This window comes from Rattus norvegicus, chromosome 1 (assembly GCF_036323735.1).
Source record: "Rattus norvegicus strain BN/NHsdMcwi chromosome 1, GRCr8, whole genome shotgun sequence".
NCBI classification, from domain to species: Eukaryota; Metazoa; Chordata; class Mammalia; order Rodentia; family Muridae; genus Rattus; species Rattus norvegicus.
The window spans coordinates 85,683,588-85,703,102 of record NC_086019.1 but is presented as its reverse complement, the minus strand read 5'-3'; positions in this window follow the sequence as shown (position 1 = coordinate 85,703,102).

The following is a 19,515-nucleotide window of genomic DNA, read 5'->3' as shown; positions in this document are numbered from 1 at the left end:
TAAAAAAAAAATTAAAAAGGTGGCTGGGTGGTGGTGCAAGTACCAGGATAGCAAGGACTATTGAGAGCAAGCCTTTCCCAACGCCCCCCAACTCCCCAAAAAGGCTGTGAAATTTAATCCCAGGTAAATCTGAGTTTAAAGGCCAATCTGATCCACAAAGTGAGCTTCAGGCTAGTCAGGACCACACAATGTTTCTTTTTTTTTAAAGGAACAAAAAGCTGGGTATGGTGGCTCAGGCCCTTGATTGTTCCCAGCACTCAGGAGGCAGAAGCAGATCTCTGTCCTTGAGGCCAGCCTGGTCTACAGAGGGATTACCAGGACAGAGAAACCCTGTTTGGAGGAAACAATTTTCACTGCTACTTCATATTTTGCTATTGTGATCAGTCGTGATGTGACTATGTGTTTTCTGTTGGTCTGATGTCCCTCCTGGGAAAAGGGTGTTCATCCCTGAATCAGAGTTGGATATCCACAGGTTGAGAATTGATGCCTTAGAAGGAACCACACTATTTTCCAATAGGAAGCAGTCTCTGTCCAGAAAGCACCAAAATGACCCCTAACCATAAAAGTTTGCAATTTCATAACTAATTTTGTTACTGTAAATATCTGAAATGCAGGATATCTAATATGTAAGCTCTGTGATTGGGTGTTTGAAGCCAATGGTTTCTGTGTGGAGATCCACTGGCTGAAAGGCTTGTAAGGTTTGAGATGGCGATCTGACCTCTTGCTCCTCCTTTAATTAGAGTCTGGTGGCCATGATCTTTTGATCCTGGAGGTCCGAGTATGATTCCATCTTGAAGTGTTGCTCCAGTTCCCAAAGCTGCTCCCAAGTGTACGTCTGGTCAAGGGGAGCCATGGTATAGGAGGCTAAGACAGAGAGGGAAAAATGGATCAGGAAATCTGTAACATGAGTGTCCAGAGTATGGATCAAGCCCTTGGTGTTAGGCTTGAGGATGTGAATTTTGATCTTGAGGGACTCAAGGTAGGAGCTAGCCCATTGAGTAAGGAGGTCCTCAGACCTCTGCACTCTTGCCCAGGCACACTCATACAGCTGTGAAATAAGCCTTCTCACCACCCCGGGGTCTCCTTTTCCTTTGGGAAGTGGATAAATAAGTGAGATAACTGTGGCCCACTTAATTTCCCACTTTCCAGTTCCACCCAGGTAAACCTTCTGGGGCTCAAGATCCGAATCTTAGAAAAAGGCAGTGTGGAGAGAATCTAAGATTAAATCTCACCTCCAGGCTGGGCCAGCTCACCTGGGACTCTCCCACTGTCCATCCTCTATGGAACCTTGCCTTCAGGTCCTAGAGTCCCAACCCAGAGGATGGGAGGGCTCTACCCAGGGTTTCTTTTGCAGGAAGTGGCCTCCAGCCAGTCAGGCAGATGCCCAGGCATTGATCCTCAATCCTTCTCCAAGGAGGATGTTCCTCCTCCTCGGCCAAGGATCAGCCTCAGGTCTCAGGCTGCTACCTTCCTTGTGTCTGGATTAACTAACAACCTCAAAAGTTCCCCCTACAGTGCCTGGACAGAAGGCTCAGGTGACTGCTCTGAGGTTGACTAGGTTTCTCTTAGGATGTCAAGACTGAATGAGGCATGAGAAGTGTTCAAGGGCCAGCTACTGAAGAGTCTTGGACCTTACTTTGTAAACCAGACCAGCCTTGAACTCTACTTGTCTCTTCCTCCTGGATGCTGGGATTAAAGGCATGCAGTTCTGTATTTGTGCAAGCTCTCTTCTGGATTACAGTGTTTAAGGGCATCCAGAATAATGAATCCACAGGATATGAAAGGAGAATTCAAACAAGTCCTACATCAAGATACCCATCCCCACTCTAAAGTTTATACTAGGATAGGAAAACCCTGAACTGGACTGAGGAATAAGGGACTTTGGTGTTTAAAGGAGTCATTTTTCTTTCTTACTAGGTTTATTATTAATGTATCATCGATAGATATAAAACCCAAGGGCCCCAACAAGGAAGTTGAAAAGCCATTAACAAAAGGAACATACAATAGATAGGACAGGGAGTCAGAAATCCTGTGACACCATCCCTGAAGAGAGTGTGATTCTCTTCAAGGCATCGAAAGCTTTTGGGTACTTCAGGATCATTTTGGGAGGACTCCTTGGGGTTCTGCTTGGTCAGTCCAATGGGTATGGAGTAACTTTCCAAAGCCTGGTGCTGATATTAAACGACCTCGTAGGCTACATGTTGACCCATATCTTCTGACAGACTGACACTGAAAACTATCTTCCCTGCACTTCAGCTCAGATGTGTGGGCCTTGGACAACTGCTTGAGCTCCATCTCATGTTTTCAATATAGGAACCAAATCTGGAGAGGCAAAGAGAATATGGAGATAAAGATATCAAAATAGTATCTTGGTCCAGGTTGTGATCATGAGCTCTGGATAGAAGGACAGAGACCATTAAAGGCAGGCCCAGTTACCTAGGGACTCTGAGTTGCCTGCTTGAGGCCTTTGTTTTCTTATTTAGGGCAGGGGTTGGGGGTAGTCTGGGCAGGTGCTGAGGTTACAATCAGGGCTGATTGTTTTGGACACAGGGTCCATGGAGCCCAGGCCACCCTTCATTGGCTGCAGAACCCAGGATAATCTTGATCTCCTGAAACAACGATCTCCATCTCAAAAACTTCTATTTTTTAAACAGGGTTTCTCTGTGTACCCCTGGCTGTCCTGGAACTTGGAAACTGTACACCAGGCTTGACTGAACTCAAATATCAACTTGCTTCTTCCTCTGTGCTGGCACCAAAGGGGTGTGATATCACTACCTGCCTTTCATTTTTTCTTTTGTCTTTTAGAAACAGTAGCCCAGTCTACTTTCCAATTATATTGTATAGGCCAGGAAGTGATAACCTTGACTTCCTTATGTGCTACTCTCCATCTCTTTGCTGACCTGTACTGTAGCTTGACCTTGAATAACTGATCTTCCAGATTTCTCCTCCCAAGTGCTGGGATTAAAGGCAGGTATTATGAGACAGTACCTATGTCCTGAAAAGTATGAATTTGAGAGTGCTACTAAAGGTGGGATTTGGCAATGGGCTAGGCCACACCTACAGGTTTTCTTTTCTTTTCTTTTTCTTCATAAATGCTTTGATCAGGAACTCTTGTTGGGCTGGAACTTGAATGTGTAGAATGGGCTGACCTTGGACTCGGGCTCTGAGTGGAATTAAAGGCACGTACATCCACACCCGACTTCCTCTACTTTTTAGATAAGCCTTTCTTAGGAGGCCAGGCTGTTGTGGTTGTGCATGCCTTTAATCTCACCCTTTGGGTGGCAGAGGGAGGCCAATCTCTGAAATCAAAGTCAACCTGGGCTAAAGAGAAACCTTGTTTGGAAAAATAAGAAAAAAAAATTGGGGGTCTAGACTGACTAATTTCAAGCACAAATTTACAGTGGAAGAACTCTTGACTTCTCACAAGGAAGCGCAAAATATTTATAGATATTGAATAATTTATTGAAGTATCAACTGACTAAATTCATGAAATCAATCTATGTCTCAGTAACTAACATTCTCCAGAAAAAGAATTACTGTATCATCCATGTCTGTGTGGAGGGTTCTACAGGGAGCCAGGTGAGGTGGCCCATGCCTTTGATCCTAGCACTGGGGACAGGGTGGGAGGAAGACAGGGTGGATCTCTGCATAGAGAATTCTAGAGCAGCCAGTGTTTCTTAGAGACCCTGTCTCAATAACAAAACTCAAACAATGAAGTGGCTTGGTTAGCACTTGGAGATTGGTTAAAGCCAAGAAATCTTGGGGTATCTAGGTCACAGAGTAGCCTTACCTGGCTCACCTGGCATTCTAGTTTACAACCAGGTACATCCTTCACATTTCCCAAAGGATTAACTCAACACTAACTTCCACTGAACTCAAAGAATGTCATCTGCAGGCTGGGCATGGTGGGGTACACCTTCCCTTCCATCATTCAGGAGGCAAAGGCAGGCAGATTACTTGAGTTCAAGGCCAGCCTTGACTCCGTATGCAGGATGTTCCATGCCGAGGTTTCCAGGACTGCTGTAACCCACTTATGGTTACATCGATGTAGTTGGTACATGTACGTTCTTGATTCAACAGTGTCAGCACTTTTCAGTCTTCACATCACTTGGAGTATCTCAAACCTGTTTGGAATCACTCATTCACTCAGCATAACCGTCTTTAGCTGTCTGGATGTTCTGCCTGCATGTATGTCTGTGTACTTCATTTATACAGTGCCCTTGGAAGTCAAAGAAGGTGTCAGAGCCTCTGGTTCTGTAGTTCAGACTATTTCAGACCATCCGGGTGCTGGAAATGAAACCCTGGATTCTGGAGGGCAGTGGTGTGAAAGCTGAGTCATTTCCCTGGCCTACAGACTGACTCTTAAAGACCTTAGGGTTGGGGATGGCACAGTGGTGGGACAAGCCTTTAATCCCAGCACTTTGAGGCAGAGGCAGGCAGATCTGGAGTCCTAGGACTGTTTAATGTTGCAAGTTGCAGGCCAGCTAGAGCTGGTACAGTGCAACCTCTACCTCAAAGAGCATCAAATACAAACAAGAAAGCCTAGCTATTGAGTTTGGCTTTGGATGAAAGGTCTTTGGTAGGAAGCCTGAAGCTTCATCCCAGTACCCGGAGATTCTATTCCTATATTGTTCTTTGTTCTGACTTCTACACAACCAGCCAGCTTCCACACAAAATGTATTTTTTTAAAAACAACATGACGTTTGTTTTAAAAAAAAAACAATTTTTTTTTTCCGGAGCTTGGGACCAATCCCAGGGCCTTGCGCTTGCTAGGCAAGCACTCTACCACTGAGCTAAATTCCCAACCTCCTCAAAAAACAATTTTTATTTGTCAACAATTTCATTTTATCAGTGAGCCACTCCCAGATCTAAATCCCCAAGAAGGTCCTCAGAACCCCAATAGACCAAAAATGCATAAAAACCCATAAAATATTCATTTGCACAAAATCAATGATCAAGGTCACAGAGGAAAAAAAGCAGTGTTAACCAGTTAATCTCTTGGGAAATGGTGGTTCTGGCAGTATATATTAGTCTGTAATCATACCTTGGGGAAAAGAGGGAAGAAGGCAGTGTTATACTGTCCTGCAGCCTGGACATGTTAGAATTAATGAGCTGCAGGGATACGGAAACTTATCAGATTTACTGCTGTGCTGCTGCTACCCCGCATTACTGAAGATGGCTTTTGTGGTTTCTCCCTTTACATACACTGTGCTGAATATTAAACTCTGAGCCTTCATCAGAACACTGTCTTGGCTTCATGTTTCTCTTGTTCCCTGCCCTTTTCATTTCTAGCCCTCCTTTCAGGTGAGCCCTGCTCGACCTTAAGCTGCCTTTTCTTCTGTCCCATGACCTCAGATACAAGTTCCCCAAACCACTTTTCCCAGTATTCACTCTGGGCAACCTAAATTGGTCACACACTTAGCTCTGAATAAACTAGACTGGGCTTAATAGCACACACCTGAAATCTAGGGGTAGGTGGGAGGGTTGTGACTGCTAATCCATCCTGGCCCAGTGAGTAAGTATTGCATTTTTTAGGAATAAAAACAGGGTTGGTGACGTGTTTGAGGGAATAAACAGGCTACCTGACATGGTGATGTCTGGTGTTGAATCCCTGGGACCCAAAGGGTGGAAGGGCAGAGAGTCCTGACTTCTACATTCTTTCCCTAACTCATGCAGGAGGAATTAAACACAATATTAAAAAAGGAAAAGACACCTGATCATCTCAGTTTTTGTCAATGACTTTATCATATCATCAGCCTGCCATTCATAGATCAAGAATTACAAATGGCAGATGAAATCCTCATGGACAGGAGGGAAAACTACAGAATAAATCCAGGAAGAGGAAAGGAAACTCACTTCTAGGGGTTATATACACTCAAACATTTACACATAAAATAAGCAAATCTTAAACTCAAAATAAACCAAAATGAATGATGAAGAAATGCTACAATCCCTAGAGAGACCAGGGAGTCTCGCATAGTGTAAGATCTTCATTTGATGCAGATTTTGTTTTGTTTTGGGTGTATGTGTGTGTATGTTTAGCCTTAGGTGTCCTGGAACTCGTTTGTAGACCCAGCTGGCCTCTGGGTAGAGATCTGCTAGCCTCTGCCTCCAGAGTGCTGGGATTAAAGGCAGGCATCACTGTCACTGCCCTGCTAAAACCAAAATTTGAAAACAAGCTTAAGAGATGTCTCATAGGTTAATAACACGGGCTGTTCTTCCCAGGTTCTATTCCCAGCACCTGCATGGTGGCTCACAACCACCTGTAACTCCAGTTTGAGGGGATCTAATGGTAGCTTCTGGTCTCTGCAGATGTCAGATAATTTAAGGCAGCTGTAAAGAGATAGAAGATAGACTTGGTTTGATTTTAGGCAGAAAGCCATTTACTCACTGGGTAGAGGGACACTTTGTCACCGCATGTGCAGATGGCCAAAATGCCTATAGAAGTTGCAGCCCTTTAGATGGGAAAATTGAGTTCTACAGTCTGAACGGAATGATGGGAAATGTAGTCTTTCAGGAAGGAGCTATCAGTGAACAGCAAGCACACATGTGGTGTTCAGGTATCCATGCAGGCAAGCTACCCATACACATTAAGAAAAAAAAAAAGGGAATAGTGTCCTTAAAAAATTAAAAAGGCAACTGGGTGGTGGTGGTGCAAGTTCCAGGGCAGCAAGGACTATGCAGAGAAACCTTATCTCAAAACACCAAAATAAATAAATAAATAAATAAATAAATAAATAAATAAATAATTTTTAAAAAAAGGTTGTGAACTTTAATCTCAGGGTTATCTTTGTGAGTTCAAGGTCAATCTGATCCACAAAGTGAGTTTAGGACTAGTCAGGACCACACAGGTTTCTGACTTAAAAAAACAAACAAAAAGCTGGGTGTGGTTGCACATGCTCTGGATAGATCCCAGCAGTGAGGAGGCAGAAGCATGCTGATCTCTGAGCTTGAGGCCAACCCGGTCTACAGAGAGAGTTCCACGCTCTGGAAAAACAAACAAACGAAGTGTTCAAAGTCATTTTCTGCTACTTATTTGAGTTGATGCCTCGCTTGTGCTACAGGTGACCCGGAGGTAGGGTGAGGTTGACTAAATACATAAATAAACACGCAGAGAAGTGCAATTTGCAACTTCCTGCTTTTTTCGGAAGTCAGTTCAGAAAGAGGCGGAAATGACTTAGGGCCCTTTAAGGCACCTTCCCTACTAGATTCAAAGATTGTTGAGGTCTGATTAGTCGTCTGCCATTCCATCCTCTTTGGGAACATCTCTAGTGTTGTGGGGAGTTGGGTGGACCCCCATTGTGGTCAAAGTTCTAGCCATCGGTTGGGGGTGCCCTGCTGTGCTAGGTACTGGGGATCACATAAACCACAGATGTGCTTATGGCTGGACAAGGACCACTTTCTTAAGTTTTAAACCCAGGACAGGCAGAGGAGGTTCTTATTTAACATATCAAAGCCAACCTGGCCTCCAGGTTCTCCCAGGATCCCTCCACCGGTTATGAAGTATGACTGGCATACCCCACCCTCTACCTAAACTCTTTCAGCCCAGGGGCTGGTCTACCCTTTCCCCAGGGCTCTTCTCTGGACTGAGCTGCCCTTCCCCCAGGGCTCATCTATGGGCTGGGCTGGGCTGGGTTGGGCTGGGTTGGGCTGGGCTGCCCTTCCCCCAGGGCTGCTTTGTAGAATCTAGGTACCTTAGTTACCCAGCCCTCCTTTTGTACCTTTTCACAAGGGTGTTCACTTGTTGTGTTGTACTTGAGTTTCTCTCTTTCCCTTGATCACCCCTCTTCCCACATATCTCCGGGTCATGCTCATTCTGGACTCTCCTAAAGTGTTCCTGCCTCTGGCTGTGTTCTCCCACATATCTATAATAAACTTTCTCCTCCACCATACCTAGGATCATCATGCAGTCATGTCCTTTTCTTTCCTGTTTGTTTTTATTTATATTTCATTTGCACTTTGAGTTTACAGAATCAAGCTGACCTCCCAGCCTTTGGAATGTCAGCAGTAGGTGATGTGTTGGTGATGGAATGAGAGTCTGATAAGGATTGGATTGGGTATGCTGCACCTCAGTCTTCTCCAGATCCTTCTTGGGTTTGAGCAGGCTAAATCAAGTCTAGTTGGATAAAAGACAGAGATAACAAAGTGAAGGACTGGAAGACTGGCGAGAAGGATGGGTGGTCACCTCCTCTTTCACCCAAATGGTGGCCTCATTCTTTGTGACTTCTAATATATTTCTTATTTATTATCTATTATCTATCTATCTATCTATCTATCTATCTATCTATCATCTATCTATCTATCTATATTTATATGAGTGCTCTATCTGCATGTACACCTGCAGTCCATAAGAAGGCATTGGATCCCATTACAGATGGTTGTGAGCCACCATGTGGGTGCTGGGAATTGAACTCAAGACCTCTGGAAGAGCAGTCAGTACTCTTCTTCTTCTTCTTCTTCTTCTTCTTTTTTTTTTTTTTTTCTTCCCGGAGCTGGGGACTGAACCCAGGGCCTTGCACTTGCTAGGCAAGTGCTCTACCACTGAGCTGAATCCCGAACCCCACAGTCAGTACTCTTAACCACTGAGCCATCTCTCCAGCCCCTGGAATATATTTCTAACAACTGTTATCCCTCGTGTTCCTAAAAGTTTTTCATTATATCTCTTTGGGGGTGAGAATGGAATTAGTAGTGTTTGTGGCATTTAAAATGGCTCCTGGCCATTTAGTACATGGAGTGGACCATTGAAACAATTGATCTCTCAAGAAGAGACTGAGAGCAATGCATCCCTCTGGAACAGGACCCAACCTCTGAGAAAGACAATTTGCCCAACACCAATTATAATTTATGACAAATGATGTTCCCAGCTCCCTTGTATTAAAAGCTATCAATACATCTACCAATTTTCAAACCCCTGAAGTACTTTATTTTGTGGCATTGGGGTTGAATCTCCAGGTAAGTGCTCTCCTATTAAGCTGTAGCCCACATCTCCAGGAGCTCATTTAAAAATCTTTCCAGCATAGAAGTACCCACTGTTTGGTTTTGGGCTCTGGGACAAGGGACTGAGGTCCACATTTTACATATCAAAGCAGACCTTGACTCCAGGTTCTCCCAGAATCCCTTAGTCCTTACCTAGCAAAACTTGCCCCCAACCATGAACTTTCCAGTCCAAGGACTGGGCTGCCCTTCCCACAGAGGCTCTTCCCTATATAATCAAGACTTATCAGACCCTCCTGGGTCCCCTGCAGTGTTTGACCCCCGCTGAGTCCAGCTGATGCATGTAGAAGCCTTTTGATCCTAACAAAGGAATGCCCTGGCCCAGCAGTGACACACCTGTGTGGTGGTAAGCCTGGGTGGTGGTGATGTTTGATGGTTCGTTCCTGACTTTTGTTCTTCGGTCTTCCTGGGATTCTCCCCAGTAAATTTGGGGCATGTATTTGGTCTTTTGTTTCTGAGGCCTTAAGCCGTTTTTTTCCCACTGTGCTTCCTGGAATTTCGCTCTCTCCCCACCCCAGTCTTCCCCTCTTTCTCTTCCTCCTCCTCCTCTTCTCCTCTTCCTTCTCTCTTCTCTCTCTCTTCCCATGGCAATTTCCCTGGTCTTCTTCCTCAGGCCAGTGAACTCCCCTACTGGAGAGCAGCTTCACAATAAACCTCCATTTAATATAATCTAATCTGACTTGAATTGGCTCATTTCACTGGCAGAGAAATAATTTATCATTCACCTGTAATCCCAGCACTTCTGAGGCAGAGACAGGAGGATCACTCCAAATTTGAGGCTAATATAGTCTACATAGAAAGTATACGACCTTCAAAACAAGGTTACATAGTGGGACTCCATCACAAAACCTATGAGGCAATCCAGGCTAATCCCAGCACAGGCAAAGACAGGCTGATTCCTACTCATTCCAGGATCTAGACTAGCCTGGTCTACTTAGCTAGTTTCTTTCAGGCCAACCAGGGCTAAGCAGAGAAACCTTGTGTCAAAAAACAAAAACAAAAACAAAAATCAAGCAAACAAAAATCCCTTAGTCTTGAGATAGCTCAACAGCCAAAGGCTTTTGCTGCCAGGCCTTGGCAACCTGAGTAATTGCTGCCAGATTCACCTGTTCTTGGAATTTTATAGAAAATAATTAGAATGAGGTAGACAAGCATAGCAGATCATTTTAGCTTCGGACCCTGTTTGGTTTGGGTTATTCATACCCCTCCCTCTTGTAATAACACACTTGACAACCTAGTTTCTTCCCATGTGCATACTATGCCCACACACTCCTCTCCACACAATGCACCCAACAGCCTCAGAACCCCTTGACACCCACAACCTCACTGTGTTATTCATACTTCTAACTCAAGGACAGTATAGATTTCTTTACCCACAGCATCTCATTTAGATAAATTCTATTCAAGCAGATTCCCAAAGTGTAGGGTGGAAGGAATAGAAGGGCTGAACTGGTTTTGGGTGTACGCACAGTGAGAGGAGTCTCTTCACTATCTTATGCCTGTGCACAGTTGGGTATGTCTATGGTTAAAATCAGATCATAGTGAGGAGGGATATTCAAAGTAGATATAAGACTTCATCTGTCTGGGGTTGGGGATTTAGCTCAGTGGTAGAGCGCTTGCCTAGCAAGCTCAAGGCCCTGGGTTCAATCCCCAGCTCTGAAAAAAAAAAAAATAGAAAGGAAAAAAAAAAAGACTTCATATGTCTATAAGAACAGAGAACTGTGATGGTTTGTATATGCTTGGCCCAGAGAGTGGCACTATTAGGAGGTGTGGCCTTGTTGGAGTAGGTGTGTCACTGTGGGCGTGGGCTTAAGATCCTCATCCTAGCTGCCTGGAAGTCAGTATTCTGCTAGCAGCCTTAGATGAAGATGTGGGGGCTGGGGATTTAGCTCAGTGGTAGAGCGCTTACCTAGGAAGCGCAAGGCCCTGGGTTCGGTCCCCAGCTCCGAAAAAAATAACCAAAAAAAAAAAAAAAAAAAAAACCTAGATGAAGATGTGGAACTCTTAGCTCCTCTTGGACCATGTCTGCCTGGATGCTGCCATGTTTCTGCCTTGATGATCCTGGACTGAACCTCTGAACCTGTAAGCCAGCCCAAATGAAATGTCTTTTATAAGACTCGCCTGGATCATGGTGTCTGTTCACAACATTAAAACTCTGACTAAGACAAGAACCTTAGGTGTTAAGAGCACTGGCTGCTTTCCTAGGAGATCCACTCTACATTCCCAGCAACCATGTTGCAGTTGACAACCATCTGTAACTCCACTGTCAGGGGATCTGATGCCCTTTTCTGGCCTCCGCCCCTATCAGGTGCGCAAAAGTACACAGACACACTCAGGTAAAACAACCATATACATAAAATAAAACAACAATGAGGCCCTCTTAAACTTCATCCTTTAGTAACCAGCTTCTCTCTTTTTCTTTCTTGGGTTAATGTGTATAAATAGGAATGGCTAGGACTTAGAATCACTCCCTGTTGAGCGTACAGATAGAAAGAAGAGCCTTGGCTAGGTAATAAAGGTGACTTACAGCAGGGCTGGCTTCTTCCTCATGCTCCTGGCCCTGAGACAAAAGCAAGGCAGCAGTTGGGTCCTACAATTTTAAATCACATATTGACCCTCACACAGTGATAATGGCAGCTTTCAATATCACACTCCCACCAGTAATCAGGTCCTACAGACAAAAAATAAACAGAAAACTATTGGAGATAATAGATGCTATGAACCACATGGATCCAATACATACTTATAGAACATTTCACCGAAACACAAAAGAATATACTTTCTTCTCAGCACCTTACAGAACTTTCTCTAAAACTGACCATATACTTGGATACAAAGCAACTCTCAACAAATACAAGAAAATGAAATGACTCCATGCATCCTCTCAGACCACCATGGATTAGAGCTGGATGGATATCAACAACAGAAACAAAAGAAAGTTTACAAACTTGTGGAAACTGAATGACTCACTATTGAATGAAAAATGGCTCAAGATGGAGATAAAGAAAGAAATTAAAGACTTTCTAGAATTGAATGGAAATGAACACAAAGCATAACCAAACTTATGGGACACAATGAGGGTGGTTTCAGAGGCAAGTTCATAGCACTATGTGCCTACATAGAAACAAAACAAAACAAGCCCCACCCCCCAAAAAAACCCAGAGAGATCTCACACTAGCAACTTAACAGCACACTTGAAAGCTCTAGGAAAAGAAGAAGGAGGAGGAGGAAGAGGAGGGAGAAGCAGAAAAGGAAGAAAGGACACTCCTGAGGAGTAGAAATAATCAAATTCAGGACTGAAATCAATAAAATAGAAATAAAAAGAACAATACAAAGACTCAACAAAACAAAGAGTAGGTTCTTTAAGAAAACCAACAAGATATACAAACCCTTATCCAAATTAATGAAAAAACAGAGAGAGAATATTCAGATTAGCAAAATCAGAAATGAAAAGGGTTCACAACAACAGACACTTAGGAGATCTAGAGAATCATAAGGACATACTTTAAAAATCTGTACTCCACCAAATCAAAAACTCTAAAAGAAATGGATAATTTTCTTTGTATATGCTAATTACTAAAGTTAAATCAGGATCAGACAAATAATTTAAGCAAACCTATAACCCTTTATGAAATAGAAGCAGTAATAAAACATCTTCCAATCAAACCAAACCAAACCAAACCAAACCAAACCAAACCAAACCAAACCAAACCAACCAAACAAACAAACAAAAAACCAAACCAAAAAAAAAAAAACAAACAAAAAAAAAAAACAAACAAACAAAAAAACCAGGGGCAGATGGTTTTAGTGCAGAATTCTATTAGACTTTCAAAATAGCATTAAAGCCAATACTTCTCCACTTATTCCAAAAAAACAGAAACAGAAGGAAGATTGACCAGTTTGTTTTATAAGGCCACAGATACTCTGATACACAACCATACAAAGACCCAACACAGAAAGAAAATTCCAGACCAATTTCCCTTATGAACATAGATGTAAAATTTCTCAATAAAATACTTGCAAATGAAATCTAAGATCACATCAAAAAAAAATTCACCATGTTCAAGTAGGTTTCATTCCAGAGATGCAGGGAAGTTTCAATGTAAAAAAATAATAATAAATGTAATCCACATATAAACAAACAGAAAATAATTGTATGATCTTATCAGATGGGGGAAAGGCCTTTGACAAAAATCTAACACCCTTTCCTGATAAAAGTCCTGGGAGAAGGGATATAAAGGACATACCTAAACATAATAAAGGCAATTTACAGTAAGCCCATAACCAACACCAACTTAAATGGAGAGAAACTCAAAGCAATTCCACTCAAATTAGGAACAAGACAAGGTTGTCCACTCTCTCCATACATAGTCAATACATTACTTGAAGTCTTAACTAGAGCAAGAAGACAACTGAAAGAGATCAAGAAGATACAAACTGGAAAAGAATAAGTCAAAGGATCTTTATTTGCAGGTGGTATGATAGTATATATAAATGACCATAAAATTCCCCTGGGAAACTCCTACAGCTGATAAACACTTTCATCAAAGTGGCTGGATACAAAAACTGAAGAAGGGGACTCAGGCAAGCCGCAGCCATGATAGAAGAAACTGAGATGGAGATAAGTCCAAGTCTGTACTATATGAATAGAAGCTCTGGGTTCACCTGTGAGCAGTTACAGGATCTAAAAAGGCACTTCGAGACAGATTACATCCCTAACAAGGAGACTCTGGAGGCCTTGGCTGATTCACTCAAACTGACAAAAAGAGATCAGGATTTGGTTCTTATATCAAAAACATGAGATGGAGCTCAAACAGTTGTCCAAGGCCCACACATCTGAGCTGGAGTCTAGGGAACATAGTTTTCAGTGTCAGTCTGTCAGAAGATATGGGTCAACGTGTAGCCTACAGGTTAGTTTAATATACTACCAGGACCAGGTTTTGGAAAGTTACTCCATACTCATTGTACTCATATATAAAATAAATAAATCTTTAAAAAAAATAAAGAAGCCATAGATACACATTAGGGGGAAAAAAAGGCAGCATCTTCAACAAATGGTGCTGGTCAAACTGGATGGTTGCATATAGAAGAATGCAAATAGATTCATACTTATTATCCTGCACAAAACCCAACTCAGCAAATGAATCAAAAACCTCTCAGCATAAAACCAGAGATAGAGCTTTTGAAATTGGTTTGTGGAAGAAATAATAGAAAGGATGATAGAAATTAATGAAATGGTGGAGTGGATGAAGGTAACACCACCTTGTTCTAGGGTTATTCTTTGCTCTTAACCAGTGAGTCATCTCTCCAGCCCCAATAAAGAACTGAAAACTTACAAGGAAAGAAAACAAAACCTGATAGAAAGGGAACTAGGGAATCGTCTTGAATTCACTGGTACAGGAAAAGACTTTGGTACAGGAAAAGACTTTTTGAACAGAACACAACACTGTTATTAGCATAGACATTAGGATCAACAATTAATAAATGAGACCTCATGAAACTGAAAATGACAAAGGACATCATTATTCAGACAAAGAGGCAGCTTACACATTGGGAAAAGACTTCTTTAAGTAACTCTGTGTCTGATGGAGGAGTAATATTCAAAATTACAAAAAAAATCCCTCAAAAAACTAGATATTAAGAAAACAAATTATGCAATTAAAAACGGGGTACAGATCTAAAGAGAATTCTCAAAAGGAGAATTTCAAACGGCTAAACACTTAGAGAATTGTTCAACATCCTCAGCCCTTAGGGAAACACAAAGCAAAACTACTTTGATGAGTTAGTTCATTCTACAGCTGTCAGAATGGCTAAGATCAGCAGCACAAGTGATGGCTCATGCTGTTGAGGATGTGGAAGAACGGGAGGACTCATCCATTGCTGGTGGGAGTGAACGCTTATTTGGCCATGGAAGTCAGTGTGGCAGTTCCTTAGGAAGATGAGAATCAATGTACCTTAAGATCCAGCTACACTACTCTTGGGCATATACCCAGTGGATGCTTCATCCTATTGCATGTTCATTGCTGTTCCATTCATAATAACCAGAAACTAAGTGGAAACAGCCTAGATGCCCCTCAACAGAAGAATGGACAATGAAAATGTAGAATATTTACACATTGGAGTATTACTCAGTCACTAAAAAAAAAATGAAATAATGAAATCTACAGGTAAATGGATAGAACTAGAAAAAAAATCATCCTGAGTGGAGTATCTCAGACCTGGAAAGATTAATATGGTATGCATTTGCCTATATGTAGATATTAGCTGTTAAGTCAGTGACAACCAAGCTACAGTCCCCAGAACCACAGAAGTTAGGTACAGGAAGTAGAGGTGACAGGAATAGGGGAGAGACAGCTAAGAGTTAGGGCCATTTGAGGGGTAGTATGGAAACCTAATACAGTAGAAACTTCCATATATATATATATATATATATATATATATATATATATATATATATATATGAAGGTGATCTGAATGAAATTGCCAAATAATGGGGAGACAGAGCCTCAACCGGCCATCTCTTGTCACCAAATGAAGCTTCCAGTACCAGGACTGGGTTATACCTAATTGAGTTGTTGGTTGAAGGGGTCCCATGGGAATCCCCCAACAATCCAGGCTGTTGACAAGACTATAGATTGCTCCACAAACCGATGGCAAAGCACCACTGCTGAAGACAACACCTACCCAACTCATCGAACATAGAGAAGTCAAAGCTCGTGCCCACACGGAACCTTCGCTTCTATGTTCTAGTGTCTCTGGTACAGGAAGATACTCTGCACACTATCAAAAGAGATCTGTAAACACCAACACAGCCACAAACCTTTGAATCTACAATGGCGTCCTTCCTGCAAGATATGCTAGTGCAGTGGCTGCGTGAAGTTTGTGGGAGTAACCGACCAATGTCTGACTTAAGGCCCACTCCATGAGATGGAATCCCTTGGGCTGGAGAGAGGGCTCAGCGCTTAAGAGCACAGACTGCTCTTCCGGAGATGGAACCCGTACCTGATAGTGCTTGCATAACGTGGACTAGATAGCCAAGGAAGCTAGGGCAAAGGCAAATACTACTGTTAAAAATAAAAGCAATAAAATGACTCCTGATGACTTTCTGCTACTCATAGATCAGTGCCTTGCTCAGCCATCATCAGGGAAGCTTCCTCCTGCAACAGATGGGAACAAGTACAAAGACCCACAGCCAGACGTCTTGCAGAGAGAGTTGAGGTTCTTAGAAAACTCAGCCCTGAAGGGGTGTCTCCGTTATAGTCAGCCCCTAACCCCTGCCTTGCAGGGGATCCTGCAGAAGAGGAGGCAGAAAACGGGTAAGAGTCAGAAGGGATGGACGATACCAAGGAAACAAGGTTCTCTAAATTGACACGATCAAAGCTCATGTGAACTCACAGATCCCGAGGCAGCATGTACAGGGCTGTGTGGGTCTGCGCCAGGCCTTCTGCCTATTCACTAATTATTCCTGTTAAATTTTTTTTCATCTTTATTAACTTGGTTATTTCTTATTTACATTTCGATTGTTATTCCCTTTCCCAGTTTCCGGGCCAACATCCCCCTAACCCCTCCCCTTCTATATGAGTGTTCCCCTCCCCATCCTCCCCCCATTACCGCCCTCCCCCCAACAATCACATTCACTGGGGGTTCAGTCTTGGCAGGACCAAGGGCTTCCCCTTCCACTGGTGCTCTTACTAGGATATTAATTGCTACCTATGAGGTTGGAGCCCAGGGTCAGTCCATGTATAGTCTTTAGGTAGTGGCTTAGACCCTGGAAGCTCTGGTTGGTTGGTGTTGTTGTTCATATGGGGTCCCGAGCTCCTTCAAGCTCTTCCAGTCCTTTCTCTGAATCCTTCAACGGGGGTCCCATTCTCAGTTCAGTGGTTTGCTGCTGGCATTCGCCTCTGTGTTTGCTGTATTCTGGCTGTGTCTCTCAGGAGAGATCTACATCCGGTTCCTGTTGGCCTGCACTTCTTTGCTTCATCCATCTTATCTAGTTTGGTGGCTGTATATGTATGGGCCACATGTGGGGCAGGCTCTGAATGGGTGTTCCTTCTGTCTCTGTTCTAAACTTTGCCTCCCTATCCTGTTAAATTTTTAATGGAATTCCTGGGTGTGAGAACAGATCCCATCTTGTGCCTTCTCTTGGTTTCTTGTACGTCTCTCAATTCTGACGCTTAGTTTTTACTTTATTCTATTATTATGTTATTATTATTTCATTGAATTATTATCCCTTAAAAGCCAGATTGTTTTCTAGTGAGCCAGAAAGGGAGTGGATCCAGTGAGAGGGGAAGTGGGGTGTGACTGGAAGGAGTAGAGTGGGGGGGGGCATAATCAGACATATTATTCGAGAAAAAAAAACTATTTCACTAAAAAGAAAAAAAGTAATTCCTTGTCAGATGTGATGGGTACACACCTGTAATCCCAGTACTGAAGAGGCAGGCAGATCTCTGTAAATTCAAGGCTAGCCTGGTCTATGTAGGTACAAACAGGTGAACCAGTGCTACAAAGGTGAGATCTGCTTCAAAACAAAACAAAACAGAACACAAAAAGGGGATTGCCTGGAGGTCTGATCCCTACCACAACAAAACAAACAAATAACAACAACAAACTCAAATCCTACCTAAGCAACAAAGCCAAAAGAATGTGTTTCCAGAAATCTGAGATCCTGGGGCTATCTGTGGGGGTCTGTCCTTGGGTGGGGCTAGACAGGAATTACAGTAAAGGCAGCTGCTCTCAGCAGCCACCTGCTCCTTCTCTGTTTCCCAGTGACAGACACCATAGGGGCTCCCAGAACCACCAGAGTGGGTTTCCTCATCTATTTAATCAGCCAGCCCCACTCATTCTCTTAGCCTTCATCAATGCTCCATAAAACACATGTGCCAGGGCCAGCAAGATGGCTCCGAGGGTAAATGTGGCTGCCACCAAGTATCCCCAGGACCCTGTGGTGGAAGAACAGAACCAGCTTCTGCAAGACGCCCTTTGACTTCCATGTGAGTAAACTGGTTTTCACAAACAAGCAAACAACGTAGTTAATCAAACCAAATCAGACATTTCATGAGTTCATAATTCTGGATGGGAAGACAGCCCTGATAGAGAGGGGTACCATTTAATTGTTTGGGTAGAGGCTTCTAGAGCTAAGGTGATTCTGAGGGAAAGCCAAGTTAGGGAAACATCTTTCCCCCATCTCCCAATGTAGAGTAAACCTATGGCCTTGTTCTTGCCTGGTCTTTTAGTCCCATTCTTCTTTAAACTTTTCTGAAACAGAAACAAAAAACAGAACAAAACAAAAAGAACCTAAACAAGGTCCGGCTTGGTGGCACACGCCTTTAATCCCAGCACTGGGAGGCAGACGCAGGTGGATATCTGTGGGTTTGAGGCCAGCCTGGTTTACAGAATGAGTCTAGGTTAGCCATGGCTCTGTTACACAGAGAAACCCTGTGTTGAAAAACAAAACAAAACAAACAACAAACTGAAACAAAAACCAAAATACTGCATCTCTCCCCTCCCCCCCCCAAAAAAATCCAAAATCAAAACACTTCTCCAAGCTAAACTAGAAAACCCACTTGTCACAAGCATTCTGTAGGGCTTTAGGCTAGAAATCTAAAGATGAGGCCCCTGGCCTGAAGGATTGTTTCCTAACCCTGTCTGCACAGTTCAGCCTTCCTGCTGGGCTGAGCAGCAGTGAGGGCTGGAGCCTCCCCTCCGGACAAGCTTCAGAGCGTCAGACACCTCTTCCTCTGTGTCATTCCGCTAATGAGATCTGCTCTGATTCCCCTTCTGGCCCAGAGGCCCTAATCTCTCCTAGCAGGGGGTCTGGGGAGAGGGGAGAGAGGGGAGGCCCCTTGTGACCAGCACTGGTCCAGTGGTGAGCAGGGATTATAGAGCGTGAGTGTGGCTGTGTGTGCGCATGCGCTTGAGTGCAAGGCCGGGTGCTGGTGTTCAGAGATATTAATACCTAGAGAGATGAGGGGAGGGACAGAGAAGGAGGGAACTACTGAGGGAGAGAGAGAGATGGCAGGAAGATGTGTATGTGTGGAGTAGCAATGGAACCTTCAGCGCATGGATTGCAAGAAGCAAGCAGAGGCTCTGAGACCAGCCTGCAGCCTCAGGCTTAGGTGGTCAGGCAGAAGGGCTCAAAACGAGGGAGGGACCCCCAGACAATGGCAGAGTGACAAGGGAGGAAGACACAGTGGGAGATGAGAGAATGCAAACTTGCCTTACAAAGGGAACTAGAAACAGAGTTAGAGGCACAGTGAAAGGCTAGAGGGAAGGCTTAGTGGTTAAGAGGACAGGGGCTCTCCAGGAGGACTCAGGCTCCATCCCCAGTACATAATGGTGGCTTATAGTCTGCAATTCCTCTTCCAGGGGATCTGAAGTCTTCTTCTGGTCTCTTCAGGCATCAGGCATTCACTGGGTGTGAACACCCGGGTGCAGGAACAATACTAATAGATGTATAATAAAAAAAAAGAAAAACAAATCTAAGGAAGCTCCAGACTGATTTCTAGAGTGGTTGTACCAGGT